Consider the following 17,872-nt stretch of genomic DNA (forward strand, 5'->3'; position numbering starts at 1 on the left):
AATAAGATATGTAAACTTGACAATTCCACATAACTTTAAAAAAAAAAAAACTTTTTTTAATTGTTAACAGTGTTAGCTGAAATCATGGATCCCAATCTCCAAAAATAAAAAACATCAAAAAAGGAGTCTATACACTTCATGGTGCATCACATTTGAATATGCACATATGCAAATATCCCAAATGAGATTTGAATACAATATAAAGAAAGATTTCACTTCCATTTTTTTTTTTACTTTTGTGATTTGTACATGAAAGAAAGGGGGTTTGGAACGTCACAAGGGTTAATAGTGGGCTGCACATCAGTATAATAAAGTACAACTTATATTTTTATTAAGGCTTGATTGCTTGAGGGATTATTGATGCTTCAGGACAGACGAGCCGACTGTCTTCCCAGATTAGATTTCTGGCTCCGGTTCCGTTGCTCTCTTACATAAGCACACATACTAATTAGACCTGATTGGACTTCTAAAGGTTTGAGCCAAGAAATTGCATAATCAGTCATACATAGAGAAGAAAAATACAGTTTTTAGTCAATTGACAGTTGCATATGATTTATAACCTCGCATAAGACATAATCCTTTTCACAACATTGCTTCGAGGTGTTACGCTCAGGGTAAATGAATTGACAGGCCACGGCGGTTCCATGAAGATAGACTAGATCCCATTTCATACTTGGACTTCACCCAAGGGCACTGGAGAGTGCATTTGTGAGCTAGCAACCGGTATGGAGTTTATTAAAGACATATTAGACAGGGTTAAGCTATGTTTCCGCCTATTCCATAGAACTGGATGCAAAGACTTCCTTTAAAACTGTTACTATTTATGTCTTTTTTATGACATATTAATATACTTCCAGAACAAATAGAAGGCATAAATCAGATTTAGCATCAAAGTTATTTTAGGTCATGGGACAAAAGCTACGACTTTAACAGTAGTTTCTGGCAAAACTCTACAAAAATAAAAATGGCATAAATTTTCCCTGTTTTGGTGGAAATCTCATAAATTTTCTGTTGAAACAACAAAATGTGCAATCTCTGCTGCCAATAAAGCTGTTTGCATTAGTTTACAGGTTCGCGAGATTCTGAATTTTGTAACTAGAGATATAGTTCATTGAAAGAGGAGAAGCCCTCACACATGATGAGAAACATGAGATGGGTCTGGCAGTGGTTCATGAGCTCAATTTGACAAAATATAGTCTGACTGAGAAAAATGAGGTCAGGACTCCCAAGTGGGAACACTTTTTTTGGCTCGGCTTATGCATAAAATTCTCCCTTTTTCCTGCATTTTCTTCTTTCACCAGCCCTTATCAATACTGTCAAGCGCAGAACACACATTTCGGTTATCACCAACTTTATCATCTTGGTACGAGGAACGACTAAAACCCAAAGAGGAAGCTGCCAGTATCTGCACATCTATTGTTTTGTTAGATATTGATGGGAAATATATATATTTAATGCTTATTTATTATATTTAAGAACTCATATAACACTCAAAATTCAAAATCACTTGCTTATCCTCATATCATTCCAAAACTGTATGAATTCTCGTTCATAAACATCTCAGTTTACTGGCCATATAATGTAATATAATGTAAGGTAAAGTGATCCCATTGACTTTTATTGTATGGAATGCACTAAAAACAAAAACTTCTCTTGTAATTTCACAGAACAAAGGAAGTCATACAGGTTTTGGTTTGCCATTAGGGTATGTAAATTAAGAAATAATTTAGGGTGAGGAATTCAGAATTAAAAGCTTGGGTTGAACTATCCCTTTAAAGTATACTTAATTTAAGACACAAACTATATTCATTTATAGTCTTTTAAAATGTAATATAATCCTTGAAAAGTCTGGCATTGTTTATTTGCCCTCAAGTTGTTCCAAACCTGTACACTGTAAAAAGATTTTGTTGGTTTAACTTAAAAAAGTAAGAAACCTGGTTGCCTTAAAATTTTGAGTTTATTGAAATCAAAAATTTGAGTTGATACAATGAAGGACATTTGTTTAATAAATAGAAACTCAAAATATTATAGTATCTGAACTACATAAACAATTTGATAAATCATGAAAATAGCACTAATTGGCATGTTTCACTGCGTCATCAGAAATAAAACACACTATTACACAATATGCTTACAAAATATTTTAATATTTTAATAAAGGTTGTCGAATCTCGAACATTTTTCATTGTATTAACTCAAAATTTTAATTTCAATTAACTCTTTTTCTAAATAATTTTTTACAGTTTATGAGTTTCCTTCTTCTGTTGAATACAAAAAAATAAATATTTTGAAGAATGTTGGTTACCAAACAGGTGATGGTCCCTATATTGTTTGCCATATTTGTTTTCTCATACATTGGGACCAGCATCTGTTTGGTTAAAGACATTCTTCAAAATATCGTCTTTTGTGTTCTAAGACGGGTTTAGAACATCTTCAAGGTGTGTAAATGATGACAAAATTTTCATTTTTAGGTGAGCCATCCATTTAAAGGTGCAGTGTGTAACTTTTAGCGGCATCTAGTGGTGAGGTTGCGAATTGCAATGCTCACCGCTCCCTTTCGAAGCACATAGAGAAGCTACGGTGGCCAACACAGGAAAAAATAAATCGTCGTCTGATGGTAAATGGACTGCATTTATACAGCGCTTTCAATAGACCCTATGGCCATCCAAAGCGCTTTACATGTTGCCTCACATTCACCCATCCATACACCGAAGGCGGTGTCTGCCATGCAAGGCGCCATCCAGCTCATCGGTCGGGTGGAACCGGGGATCGAACCACCAACCTTTCGGTTTGTAGACAATCTACATGAACCACTGAGCCACTGCCGCCCCAAAGAGAGTCTGAGAGAGCAGAGAGTAGCTAGCGCTCTGTAGAGAAGTTTGTCCATTTAGGGCTACTGTAGAAACATGGCGGCGCAAAATGACGGCTTCACCGTAAGCGGACCTGCGATGTATGGAGATAGAAATGGCTAATTCTAAGGTAATATAGTACATTATGTGAGGTCTTTATAGACCCGCAGCTCTTCAGTGTCCAAATTCACTCACCCTTTTTCATTCACCCCTTCAAGTGGACTTTATTAGCGGACTAATAGGGAATAGTGAATGGGGGAGATTTCGAACATAGCCATAGTTGAATGCCCCGTTTAAAGGACAACCAGGTGCAAATGCAACCAGGAAATTGGCTCTAGAGGAAAATTTTGTTCTTGGCAGATTGCCCTGGTGCCCTAGTTCCTGTGGTGTGAAAGACTCTAAAGTTTACACTGAATGCAATGTAAGTTACTTTGAATAGAAGTGTTCAAATGCATAAATGTAACTCAAGATAATCTTCAGATGTAATGGCATTTTAAAGTGTACCAGACACAGACAAACACCTGAAGCACCGCCCCGCCCCCAGTCGCAGTCACTTACAGGCCGCAGAAGTGAAACGAGGCTGGGAAAGGCGGCGCAGAGAGATCAGCGATAAGTGATGTGACCCAGATCAACGCCCTCGGGGGACGACCATGCGTGCCGGCCTGTCTATAACAAATGAGAGCGTGTAAGAAGCGCACAAAAGCCAGTCAGAGAAATCACAAATATTTGGCCTACAAGACATTCCATTAATAATAGTTAAATCACAGCAAAATACGGCTGGCAGCGGCCACAACAAAACACACTCTCAAAGGCAACTGTTCCCCCGACGTGAACTTTTGGCAATTACAGAGAGTCAAAATTATGAAATATTTTAAGTGAAGCATGACTGCTCTGCCACATCTGGCATGATCATATTTGCAACTACAACACAGATAGGGGAAAGAAAATTAAACACAGCTTTGCCAAGCTCAGTTAAATTTTTAGTTCAAAGAAATAAGTTAAAATGAGACTTCTTCCTGCACTCGACAAACAAGAGAACTTTTCCCATGGAATAGGAACGTTATTCCAAACAGACATGATACTCCGAGACCCACTCTGACAAAAAATAAAAAGCATTTAGCAACTGATAATCAAATTTGGCATTTTAGTATTCCCAGAGGCTATAAAAGAGACCAAGGCTTTGCCTGATGCTGCAACATTACTGTTGCATAAACCCATGGCAAAATAAAAGTAGGGATGAAAGTTACAGTTACAGTTTCCAAAACATCCATTTCGCAGGTGTTTGATTAGCCGTTCTTAAGCAGATCGAAATTGACTGCATTAGTCAGAAACATAATGGAGATTGGTTGGTCTGGATCGATTAGTCTGATGAAAGATATAATAAAAAGGCAATCTATACATAATGGCTTACGAATTAATAAATAAACGTCATCGTGTTACAACAATTCTGATGTCTTAATGAAGAACAAAAAAGGCAATTTGCTGAAACTGCTGAAAAGTATGGAATTTCAAAGCAGCCAAAATTAAATAAATAAATAAATAAATAAATAAATAAATAAATAAATAAATAAATAAATAAATAAATAAATAAATAAATAAATAAATAAATAAATAGAGTATTTATACATTTATACATCCTTATTTATGTATAGTTGTATTTTTCCCACTTTTTTTCATTTATCTATTTCTACTTTTATTTATTTCCACATTTATTTTATTTATGTCTAGATTTATTCTCACATTTATTTGTAACAAGCACCCTCACAGCATACAGACAAATAAATATAAAAATAATTAAATGTGAAAATAAATAAATGTAGACATAAATAAAAGTATAAATAAATAAATGTAGCAATAAATAAATGGTGAAATAATTGAAAAAAATAAATACATGTGGAAAAAAATACAATTATACATAAAGGAAATAATAGTATAAATACATGTATTTATTACTCATTTATTTTATAATTTTATTACATTTATTAATACATATTTATTAATTATTTTGGCAGCTATGAATGTTTAAAAAAGGAAGCCTAAGTAATTAGGCATATTATGATTTTTTTTTTTTTCACTGTTATTAGAAAACTGCTTATTTACATTAGAAAAATCTGTCTGCTAATCAAAGTGGTGTAACCAACAAGCAGAAAAATACAGAAAATAAGAAACGAACAAATCAGGAAATGATTTCATAGAGTTAACCTCTGCTGACCCCCAGGACTGTGTGTCAAGGTCAATAAGTCTTGTAAAATGTACAATGTAAAAAGTATATATAGATATTTATATCCATTAACATATGGTCTAATATTTCATATTTCTTGTGCTTTTATGTTTATATAGTCAGTGTTGTTGTGGAAGCCCAGTGATTTCATGCTTTCTTTTCCATTGGTTTGGCTTCAAGTTTGTTTTTCTTTCCCAATTTCTTTTTTTATCAATATTGTCACGTCGACAATCAAAAAACAATAGAGCTATTAAGAGCACGACTGGATCTGTTCTTGAAAAAAGTCTCCCAAGACTATCAAGAATAATTCAGCAGAATTCTTCCGTAAGTAACACTGATGTCTTGTTCCATATCAATAAACCGCAGTAGGTTGGTGACTGATCTCATCCCAAATTTTCTTCTATTCCAGAAGTAGCCGAGAGCCAAATAAGCTCTTCAATGTTTTCTACAAATGAAGCATATAAGTGGTGTTTTATTAAGGGATATACTGTACTTCTACCAAACTGGGTATAGCGCACACCCCGTTCCTCATTTACGCTTAGGCATTTGGCAGACACTTTAATCTGAAGCAGTTTACATTGCATTTATATTTGCCAGTTACAAACTGAAACTCATGACATTGGTGTTTCTAGCACCAGTTCAGCTTTTTTAAATTCTTTGATTTGAACAAATTAGCTATGAACGCCTCGAAGCCTTGCTGAGACAAAACAGACACTGGTTCACGCTCACCTTGGGCGGATATGGGGATTATTTGTTTTGAAATGAATCGTATTAATGTTGGCTTGAGTTTTATCTCTTTCTGTTCTGTTGAGGAAAGGCCATTAAGTGTTCAGGGAATGAGGCTATTTTTGAAATTTGAATATTTTTGAAAGATGTGTCTGCAATATGTTATTTCATGAATTAATTCATCAAAATATTAGTGGGACAAATAAAGAGCATCTGCGATAAAGGAAAGAGAGATTGTTTTAATATTTTGTCTGCAGCACATATGCCAACTTTGCTCAAATGTGCTTTTTGTATTAATGTTGGTTTTGAAAAACTTTTACACTATCAACAATTGATTAAACCAAATACATTTTGGGGCCCTATCATTCACCTGCTGCAATGCGACGCCAGACGCGACTCTAGTTTCAACACGATGAAGTTTTCATTTTCACATCCAGCATCACGTTGTTTAAAATGCAAGCATGCTCATCTGTTCGCCCATGGGCATGCTGGTCTGAAAACGATGTGTGTTCAGGAGCATTGTTGGTACGTTACTATTTGAGTAACTGAAAACGATTCCACCATTGACCAACAAAAACCTGGTCTTAAGTCAATAATGCAGTATTTTTTGTGTTTTAAAAAAAAACGTGTATGTGTACCAATAAGTGGGTGCACATTGCCTGTACACTCTGCTTATTACAAACACAGGGATGCGCAGCAGCACACAAAGATTTGATTAAAAATAAAAGGATTCCTCTCTGGAGAAGTTTTTAACATTCATGGCGCAAGCATAACTAGCTTTTAAAGGTGCCCTAGAATGAAAAATTGAATTAACCTTGCCATAGTGAAATAATAAGAGTTCAGTACATGGACATCAAATACTGTGAGTCTCAAACACCATTGCCTCCTCCTTCTTATGTAAATCTTATGCATGAAAAACACCACGGAAAAATAAGTGATTCTCAACATAACGCCAACCGTGACGCATTCGCTGGGGATCATTTATATGTACACCCTCAACATTTGCATCTGTCCAAACATGTTCATTGTCAGGCGGAACTGACGGAGCCGAATCATCGGGACTGCAGATAAACAAGACACTTGAGGAAAGCAAAAACGGCAGCTCATGGACACACATGTCATGATCCAGGTTGTGCAGAAGACGTGAGGACTTTTTATATGTCAACATAGTTGAGGTTTATTATCGGATACCACAACAATTTAATTCAAGATCGTTCGCTTGTTCGGCCCATTTCACGCAAGCTTCGCTCAGCGTCTTAAACTAAAGAAAGTGGCAATTACAACTGTATTCCTGCAAGCAGTAAGTAATTATTTATCCACTTATTGACTGTTTAAACAATTTCTGATTAAATTGAAAATTTCTTAGAGAGACCACATTGTCTAGATAACGCAAGATGCTAGTACAGTAACAACAGGAAACACCAAGTACCATACAAAACTAAATAGTGTGTCTAATGACAAAGATTAATATTATTTTGTATTACAAGTCATTTGACAATGCTATTCATTTTGTAAAAATATACATATATATTTATATTTTTGAGAACTTAAGTATGATGTTTTTGCATGCTTGTATTTTAGAGTACATCACAGTCACTGCGTAGCCTACATTGTGACTAATATTATATAAACATGCAATTTCGTTAACAAAGAAGACGCGTTTAAAATGTAGTTTTGTCGGAGGGAAAGAAGAGCTTTCGTGTGGTTGCCAGATTTCAGTAATTTAAATCCCCCAATCAGAGCTTTTCTGTGAAAAGAACACGTATACTATCCAGTGTTTTACCTAAAGATGTACAATCTGGCAACCATATGCAGGTGAGCTCTCTCTCACGCGCGGATGATCTGGTGCGCGGATGAAACACCAATAAACAAGTAGGCTGCATTTCAGCAATCTCCATTTGAGATGTTCTGCTTAAAGTGTCATTTAGTCGGTCTGTGTTCTGTCAGGACGGTCAGGACTCACAAGCTGAACAGCTGAACTGCTGTGAGCTGCTGAAATAAGCCAATCAGAGCAGAGCGCAACATTAATATTCATGATTCTTCCAAATAAGGCAAAAACAGAGCATTACATCCTAGGGACAATTTATAGGGTTGTAAATGGACCTGTAAAACTGTACCTGGACAATTTTTGCCCTTAAATAGGCAAGGCAAGGCAAGTTTATTTATATAGCACATTTCATACACAATGGCAATTCAAAGTGCTTTACATAGAAAGGAATTAAAATAGGGCTAAAAAATGCATAAGAAAAAGAATACAATGTAAAGAGAATTAAAAGTAATAAAATGATGATAACCAAAGAAAAGAACAGGTAAACTAAAACAGTTATAAAAAATTATTTAAAAAATGATGCATAGATAAGGTGCAATCAGTCGGACGTACAGTGGCACAGTGCTCATTCAGTAAATGCACAGCTAAACAGATGTGTTTTGAGTCTGGATTTGAATGTGGCTACTGTTGGAGCACATCTGATCTGTTCAGGAAGCTGGTTCCAACTATGGCTGGCATAATAGCTAAAGGCAGACTCTCCTTACTTTGAGTGAACTCTTGGTATTTCTAACTGACTTGATCCTGCTGATCTGAGTGATCTGTTGGGTTTGTATTTAATCAGCATATCTGTGATGTATTGAGGTCCTAGGTCATTGAGAGATTTATAAACAAGTAATAGTACTTTAAAATCGATCCTAGATGTAACTGGAAGCCAGTGTAAAGACCTGAGGACTGGTGTGATATGGTCATATTTTCTGGTTCTGCTCAGAATCCTGGCAGCAGCATTCTGTATGATCTGCAGCTGTCTAATGGTCTTTTTGGGAAGGCCAGTGAGAATTCCATTACAATAGTCCACCCTACTGGTGATGAAAGCGTGAACCAGTTTCTCTAAGTCTTGCCTGGAGACAAAACATCTAATCCTTGCAATATTTTTCAGATGATAGTATGCTGATTTAGTTATTGCTTTGACATGACTACTGAAACTCAGGTCTGACTCCAAAATTACACCAAGATTCCTGACTTGATTTTTTGTTATCAGACCTTTAGCCTCAAATAAGCGTCTCAGGTTATGTATGTAACCATGTATGTATGATCTCAACCCCCCCTGGTGATTTATGTACGAGACCACCGAAGTGTTGTCTGACCGAACTAACACATGGCGGCCCCGCAGGTCTGGGAGGAAGTGCTTGAGTGATTGAAACACAGCCATCAGCTCCAACTGGTTTATGTGCCAGGAGAGCTGATGGCCCCTCCACAGACCTTGGGCCGAGCGGCCACTCATGACCGCTCCCCAGCCAGTTAGGGAGGCATCCGTCGTTAGCATTACGTGACGACAAGGAGCCCCCAGAACTGGACCTTGGGAAAGGAACCAAGGATCTTTCTACTTCACCGAGGCACGTAGGCAGCGCCGCGTGACCTTGATCAAGCGAAAAGGGTTTCCCCTCAGGGAGAACCCCTTGGTCCTGAGCCACCACTGTAGGGGTCTCATGTACAGCAGACCAAAAGGTATCACGTTGGACGCTGCTGCCATCAAACCCAACACTCTTTGAAAGTGTTTGACAGTGAGTGACTGACCTAGCTTTATCTGGTTGACGGTATTCAGGATCGTTTTTATCCTGGGCGAAGATAGCCGAGCCGACATCATTCTTGTGTCCCAAACTACCCCCAGAAAAGTAATGCTCTGCTGAGGTGCCAACACACTTTTCTTTTCGTTCAATCTTAGCCCCAACACTCTCATGTGGGCAAGAACAGCATCTCGATGCTGAACCGCCAGTTGTTTCGACTGCGCTAACACTAGCCAATCGTCGATGTAATTTAGCACGTGGATGCCCTGGAGTCGCAACGGAGCCAGAGCTAAATCCACGCACTTCGTGAAAGTGTGGGGCAATAAGGCTAGACCGAATGGCAGCACTCGATATTGGTACGCTTTTCCCCCAAAAGCGAACCTGAGAAACTGTCTGTGCTGCGGAAGGATGGAGATGTGGAAGTACGCATCTTTTAAGTCTATCGTGACGCACCAGTCCTCGGACCTGATGTGACACACAATCTGTTTTATCGTGAGCATTTTGAATTTTAATCTTTTTACTGCTCTGTTTAGATGACGCAGATCTAAGATAGGCCTTAACCCCCCATCCTTCTTTGGAACTATGAAGTACCGGCTGTAAAACCCCGACTCTCTGCAGTGGGGAGGGACCCGTTCTATAGCCTCTTTTCGCAGAAGAGTCTGTACTTCTTGTTCCATTACCAGAGCCTGCTCGGGGCTTACTACCGTGGCAGTAACCCTGTTGAACACGGGCGGGTGTAACCCGAATTTAATTCTGTACCCTTCTTCTATTGTACGCAGGACCCATTCTGAGACATTCGGCAGAAGTTTCCACGCAGCCAGAAAATCTATTAAGGGAACTGGATTTTCCTGGGTGGTCAGCCCGGTGTCCTGTAACGGATAACCGGCAGGTAGCAACCGAACTGACCGCCCAGGGGCCCTCCCGAGAGGGCGCGAACATCCCCAAGCCGCTACGTTTCCGGGCGGACATGGAGATATTCGTTCGCCGGGGACCGCCGCGCCCTGAAGCACCAATGGTGGCAGGGTTGGCAGACCGGCCCCCCGATGGCACCGGGAAAGAGTGGGCGCCTCGGCGAGCCGCACTTTCCCGGAGGGGACTGCCATCGGAAGTCCTGCGCTCTTGGTGTCAGGACTTCTTAGCCGAGGCCTTCCTAGCGATAAGGACGGTCCTCAGATCCACGGGAAGGTCCCGGCTGAGCGTGTCGCCCGGACCCCCATTCTCTCTGCAGGGGGGGCCCGAGCGGCCACGCTCTGTTTTTGCTGCGCTCAATGCGCTACGGAGGAGGACACACTCGGCTGGGGCTGCCCCCGCCCGGCAGCCCCTGGGGGATACGATTTTCGGGGGAGAAATTTTTGAAAGGCTACCGCCTGCCTTCTGGCCTCCTGGTAACGGTCGACGACCGTTGTTACAGCGTCACCAAACAGGCCAGAAGGCGAGACGGGCGCGACCATTAGGAATTTTTTATCCCTCTCCTTTATATCAGAGAGATTTAACCACAGATATCTCTCCGTGGCCACCAGGACTGCCATAGAGCGGCCGATGGATTTGGCCGTCTCCCTGGTGGCACGAAGAGACAAATCTGCCGCCCGTCTAATCTCAGCGATTGTCTCTCTCCCCACTTCTTCAGTTTCCTCATTTATATCCCCCAACAAATCAGCCTGATATGCTTGCAGGACGGCCACCGTATGTAAACAGGCGGCCGCCTGCCCTGCTGCCGAGTACGCCCTGCCCACCAGTGCTGATGTCGTTCTTACAGGCTTGGTGGGCAGCTGCGGGGCTTGCAGCGACGATGCTGACTCGGGGGAGAGATAGCTCGCGAGAGTCTCTTCCACCCGAGGCATCGCCGCATAACCATGAGCCTTCAACCCTTTTATTTGAGTATTCGGATGTCGACGGGTTGAAAACTCTGGCAGATGCTGGTCTAGCCCAGGACCTCGACACCTCGGTGTGATGGTCCGGGAAAAATGGCAAGCCCCATCTAGGAGGTTGTGTATATGAGGGCAGAAATCTCTCATCTAGCCTACTTTGTTGTTTGTGTGTTTCATACTGCTCGGCCGGCCAGTCTAAACTTAATCTGGCAACGGCACGAGTAACAACCTCCATAAGCTCCTCCTGTGCGTTTGTGTGCAGTGGTGGAAGTAAATTGTCAGTTTCTTCAACACTTCAACACTTTGTGTACACAACAAATAATAGGGCAATTAGAACGATTCAAATTGTAATCTAATTAATTACATGTTGTGCTGATTAAATAATCCAATTTGTCACAAATTAATAACACATCAAATTTGTCTGAGAAACATAATTTAAAGTCATTATTATGTTTAATGAGAAAAGTATCAAATAGATATTACAAATATTAGCTTTAAAATGAAATATTTCGACATGTAATTTATTAGACGTCAACTTTTAGGCTATGACGGCCATGATTTCGGCCGGAAAACAAGCTTTCAAATAAAAAAATAAGCCAAACTACTCAAAAAGGTTTCCTTTTCAAGAATACCATTGTTGTGTTTTTTCTTCATTATAAAATCAGAACAATTGTATCACTCTGACATTTATGAATTTATATAATTTATGTTCAGAAGTCAAAACATGACACTCCATGCGACCCAAGTTTTTGGGTCAGTAAGATTTTGAAAGAAGCCTCTTATGCTCACCAAGGGCCCTATTTTAAAAACCTTTTAACAATGAGCACATGGTCTGAAGCTCATGGTGCAGGTGCATTTAGGACGTGTCCGAATCCACTTTAGCTCGTTTAACGACGGAAAAAACTGTCTGCGCGCAAGACACATGATCCAAAAGGGTTGCCCCTAGTCTCTTAATGAGTAATGGGTGTGTTTTGGGCATAAGCAGACTCTCAGAATCTCATCTCCCATTACCTTTAAAAGCCATATTCGCTATTTACATGGCAGAATTTGCAAGTGTAAAGACTAAACACTCTTTTCCAGAAAGGAATCCTTTTATTTTTCATATTTAAAAACGTTTGTGTGCTGCTGCATGTCCCTGTGTGTTTAATAAGCAGAATGTATGCACGTTTTGGACACGCCTATGGGCGGATATTATTAATACGCCCTTTTTATAACAAAAAAAATATGCAATTTTGTTGGTTAAAGGGTTAGTTCACCCAAAAAGGAAATTGATGTCATTAATGACTCACCCTAATGTTGCTCCTCACCCGTAAGACCTCCGTTCATCATCGGAACACAGTTTAAGATATTTTATATTTTAGTCCAAGAGCATATTCAGTCTATGCTCACTTTACTGTCCATGTCCAGAAGGGAATAAAAACATCATCAAAGTAGTCCATATGTGACATCAGTTGGTTAATGAGAATCTCTTGAAGCATCGAAAATACATTTTGGTCCAAAAATATCAAAAACTACGACTTTATTCAGCATTGTCTTCTCTTCCGTGTTCCTCAAATAAAGATTCAAACGGCCATGAATCAGTGAATCGATCAATGATTCGGGTCACCAATGTCATGACGTGATCCAAACTGCTGAAATCCCATGACATTGGTGACAGGGTGAGTCATTAACGACATACATAAAAAATTTTGGTGAACTAACCCTTTAAGGGTGCAAACATTTTCATTTACCTCAAAATAGCAACATTAAACTGTCTTTACTGTCACATATGATAAATATGCATCTCTGCTGAATAAAACTATAATTTCTTGAAAAACAACCCCAAAAAAAATATTAATGACCCTAAATTTTGAACAGTAGTCAAACAATGTGCTAAAATCTGTCATGTCTTCAGGAATAAGACTTAGACTAACAGCCCATTATTGAGCTCATCTTTCATCCACCGTCTGCACGATCATTGCTCAATACACCAAACACGTTTTCAGATTGATTCAATTTTTTAAGGAAGTTAAATTAGGCTTTTCTTTTAGTTTGGTTGATGAACTGCACAATTTCTACCCAAACTATTTTGTTAATGAGTTGGGTGAGTCATAACACATTGCACATGCTTTTGGTTAGAACACAAGTGTTAACTACAGGACATGCTGAGCGCTCTGAGGTTCAGGGCAAGTCTGGGAAAATTGTGAGACCAGCTGCTTAAACCTCATTACAAAAATGCAGAGAAAAGCTCTGAGAGAAGTTGTATTATCTCTTTCTTTCAGATGCCACTTGATTTGATTTAACTAAAATATATAAATATTTATAAAGAAATATATTTAGAATCTGTGTTCAAATCATCATCTTAGAATGATTTCTGAAGGATCATGTGACTGACTGGAGTTATGCTGCTGAAAAATTAGCTTTGCATCACAGGAATAAATTACATTTAATGCAAAACAGTTATTTTACATTTCAATAATATTTTACAATATTACTGTTTTACTGTATTTTGATCAAATAAATGCAGCCGTGGTGAGCAGAAGAGATTTAATACACTGTAAAAAAATATTTCGAAAAAAAGTTACCTGGTTGCCTTAAAATTTTGAGTTCATTGAAATTTAATTTTTAAGTTAATACAATGAACATTTTTTGAGATTCGACAACCTTTATAAAAATATTATTAAAAGATTTTGTAAACATATTGGGTAATTTTGTGTGTTTTATTTCTGATGACGCATTGAAACATGCCAAATAGTGCTATTTTCATGATTTATTAAAATTTTTATGTGGTTCAGATACAATAATATTTTGAGATTAGAATGCACTATATTGCCAAAAGTTTCTTAATTCATTCTTAATCTGTAGGGTCAAATATGGCGTTGTCCCACCCTTTGTATAAATGAGAGCTTCAACTCTTCTTTAGGAGTGTGTTTATGGGAATTGTTGACCATTCTTCTAGAAGCGCATTTGTGAGGTCAGGCAGTGAACAGGAAGGGGTCATCTCCAAACTGTCCCCACAAAGTTGGGAGCATGAAATTGTCCAAAATGTCTTGATTGTTTTGATTGGTCACTCCAGAGAACACGTCTCCACTGCTCTAGAGTCCAGTGGCTGCGTGCGTTACACCACTAAACCACTACACGACTTGGACGCAGCTGCTCGGTCATGGAAATCCATTCCATGAAGCTCTCTACACACTACTCTTGAGCTAATCTTTAGGCCACACAAATGGAGATCTGTAGCTCTGTGTGCCTCAGCATGCGCTGACCCCGCTCTGTGATTTTATGTGACCTATCACTTCGTGGCTGAGTTGCTGTTGTTTCCATTCACTTCCACTTTGTTATAATACCACTAACAGTTGACTCTGGGATATTTTGTAGTGAGGACATTTCCTGAATGGACTTATTGCACAGGTGGCAGCCTATCACGGCACCACACTTGAATTCATTGAGCTCCTGGGAGCGACCCATTCTTTTACAAATGTTCGTAGAAGTGTCTGCATGCCTAGGTGCTTGATTTTAGACACCTGTGCCCATGGAAGTGATTGGAACACCTGAATTCAATGATTTGGAGGGGTGTCTAAATAGTATATATATTGTACTGACCCCAAACTATATGATAGAGCGTGCACGCCGAACTCGATTTCACATGCAACATGTTCCTGGATCAATATCTTTGTTGATCCTGAAACAACATTCCAATCAACATTTGATCAACAGTGATTCAGATTTGATGGTCAAGTACACAGTTTAATGTCAAATTTACATAATAATTTGGAAGGCGGCTTTATAGGATAAAGATCTGGTCTGGTAAAGTGGTTAACAACAGGACATTCTGTTCAGCACAGGTTTGGGAAAGTCCCAGTCACTCAGCATTTATTTAGGTCTGGTAAAGTTTCTCAGAATCCCATGGATCTCCATCACTCCCACTTTCATCAGTCCCGATGTTTTGACTGCACTTTTAAAACATTAAATGATGCTTATTAAAAGGACGCTAATTAATTGTTGATGCTGTCGGGGAACCAATTTTCCGAATGCCACATGTGCACCACACATGACAGATTGTTCCATGGACAAAAGAAATAAAACCCTTTCAGAATGAATAAATACCAGCCACTTCCCACATAAACAAAGTACTGGAGGGAGAAAAAAAAAATCCCATTCATTGGTCCATAAAAGGATTATTTACTAACAAAAATGTATAAACCTTCAAAGACAAACCTTCTGTGAGCTCAGTTTATCAATATATAATATATGCTTCTGTTGAAACCATCAGTTTAGTTTGTGTTAGGTTTTTTGTAACCAATTAATCAGATCAGTTCCTGGTACAGAACTACATTACCCATGAATCCTGAAATGAAATATCAACCAATCAAGATCTGCAAAAACCGCCCACTCCGATAAAACATAGCAAATGTATCTCAACCTCAGGATACTCTCAGTCTACTATATTCAAATTAGTGCTGGGCATTCAATTAATCACATCCAAATAAAACATTTGTGTTTACATTATATATATATATATATATATATATATATATATATATATATATATATATATATATATATATATATATATATATATATATATATATATATATATATATATATACACGCGTGTGTGTGTGTACTGTGTACACAGTCCGTATATATATATATATATATATATATATATAGCTAGTGCACGCCACTTTCACTTTTAAGAGCATGAAGACATTATTATTTATAATAATAATAATACATATTATTATTATTATTAGAATAATGACATCATATTCATTTTATTATTATGTAAATTATATGTATTAATAATTATTATTATTTTGTGTTGCAATATTATTATATTATTATTATTATTATTATTATTATTATACATACTTGTAATAATAATAAACAATACATAATTCATATTTTATTATTGTTTAATATGAGCCTGAACTACATGGATGTGCAGCATTGCGAATTACCTAATTGGATAAAAATGTAAAATATCAAACCACTGATTTAAAGTTCAATGGATAAAAACAATAATTTTGACATTTATTGCAAAATATTATTCAAATTAGTGCTGGGAATTCGATTAATCGCATCCAAATGTAACAACATTTTATACATACATACATATATATATATATATATATATATATATATATATATATATATGATGAAGAGATAATCAGTGTTATTGAGTTCATCTGATAGGTGTGTGTGTGTGTGTGTGTGTGTGTGTGTGTGTGTGTGTGTGTGTGTGTGTGTGTGTGTGTGTGTGTGTGTGTGTGTGTGTGTGTGTGTGTGAAATTATTATAAATACACACACATGCTATTTTTAAGAAAAACATGTTATATTTATATTTATTTATTTATTTATTTATAAGATATATATATAAAGTGATTTCATTGAGTCTTTCTTTAGTGTTTACTGTTTAGTGTTGAAAATATGACCAAACCCTCATATGCACATGCAAACATTTACCATTGTAACAGTTCAAAAGGTTATTAGGTTACTACCAGTTATTGAAAAGTCATAAATTAATATTAGATTACGATTTCAAAACATTTCTGCCATTTTAATTAGCTGACAACTAAGATATTAAAGTAATAACTGCAGTAAATTACGGTTATCATGTTACTTATATGCAGCAACAAATGCTGACAAAATATTCAGTCACTGAGTGTTAAAAAGAAGTTTCATAACCTCATAACACAGTTACATAACTTACATAACTCATGGAGGAGTATTAATCAAACAGTCGGAGTTATTCTCGTGCTGGATGCTGTTCAATGAACCTGTCATGTTATCATATAGACTACGCGTGACGCTCGCACGCGCTTTACGTTACTGTGACGTATCGTTGGATGCGTCATGCACTGGATATGTCGGCGGAGGGAGCGGGACTCACCCGTGACTTAAAGCCTCGGCGTAGAAGAGCGGAGAACGCCGCAGGGAAAGGTCAGTCGCGGCCGCGGGATCCTGCTGGAGCAGCAGCGCATCTCTGAGCTCTCCATCCCCGCGTCAGGGCGCAGCAGCTCCGCGCCTGCCCAACCACCACAGCGCTCGAACCAGTTAACCTCTGCCTGACCACAACTTCGCCATTCACGTCCAAATCAAGCTTCAGTCCAAATCTCCAAACGCTTAAGCATGTAGAAATAATATACTATTATGTAACAATAAAACAATAGCCTCAGAATGTACAAGTGTATACATGTCAATAAATTGTAAAAAAAAAAAAAAAAATTATATATTGTCTGAATAATTTTTTTATTCAGTTTGAGTTTTTTGAGTGTACTTTATAAACATCTAAGATACACTTAAAATATATAAATTATGCACATTTAACAGTTGTGACTTTAATTTTTTTCTGGCCAAGATTTTTTTTTTTTTTTTAAATGTTATATTGTAAAGCAGGGACAACATTTTTTAAAGTTCTGAATAATATATATATATTCAATAGTCGAGCCATGATTTATAACCTTTGCAAAAGGCACCTAGCAAACCATGACAACTCGCTTCATATAAAGTGTCATGTAAAATTGAAAATGAGTAATAAAATTAGCTATCTATAGCCTCCACAAACAGGTTACAAGAAGGAGAGAGGTTATTTGTCATAGTAGCTAAACATTTTAGATGTTGGAAAGGTTTTTCCATTATCTGTAACCAGAAGGTAACTTTGGAAATGTAA

General features: G+C 37.8%; 1 protein-coding gene across 1 annotated transcript in view; it reads right to left on the bottom strand.

The window, feature by feature from the left end:
* The window catches only part of LOC137064956 (zinc finger protein 469), a 419,911-nt gene extending 402,587 nt beyond the window's left edge, over window positions 1–17,324 (bottom strand). Inside the window, exon 1 of the mRNA XM_067436517.1 lies at window positions 17,093–17,324. The gene's annotated coding sequence lies outside the window, so the exon portion shown is untranslated. The remainder of the gene's footprint in view (window positions 1–17,092) is intronic.
* Window positions 17,325–17,872: the final 548 nt, after the last annotated feature.

The sequence above is a fragment of the Pseudorasbora parva genome, chromosome 25, assembly GCF_024679245.1.
Source record: "Pseudorasbora parva isolate DD20220531a chromosome 25, ASM2467924v1, whole genome shotgun sequence".
Lineage (NCBI taxonomy): Eukaryota > Metazoa > Chordata > Actinopteri > Cypriniformes > Gobionidae > Pseudorasbora > Pseudorasbora parva.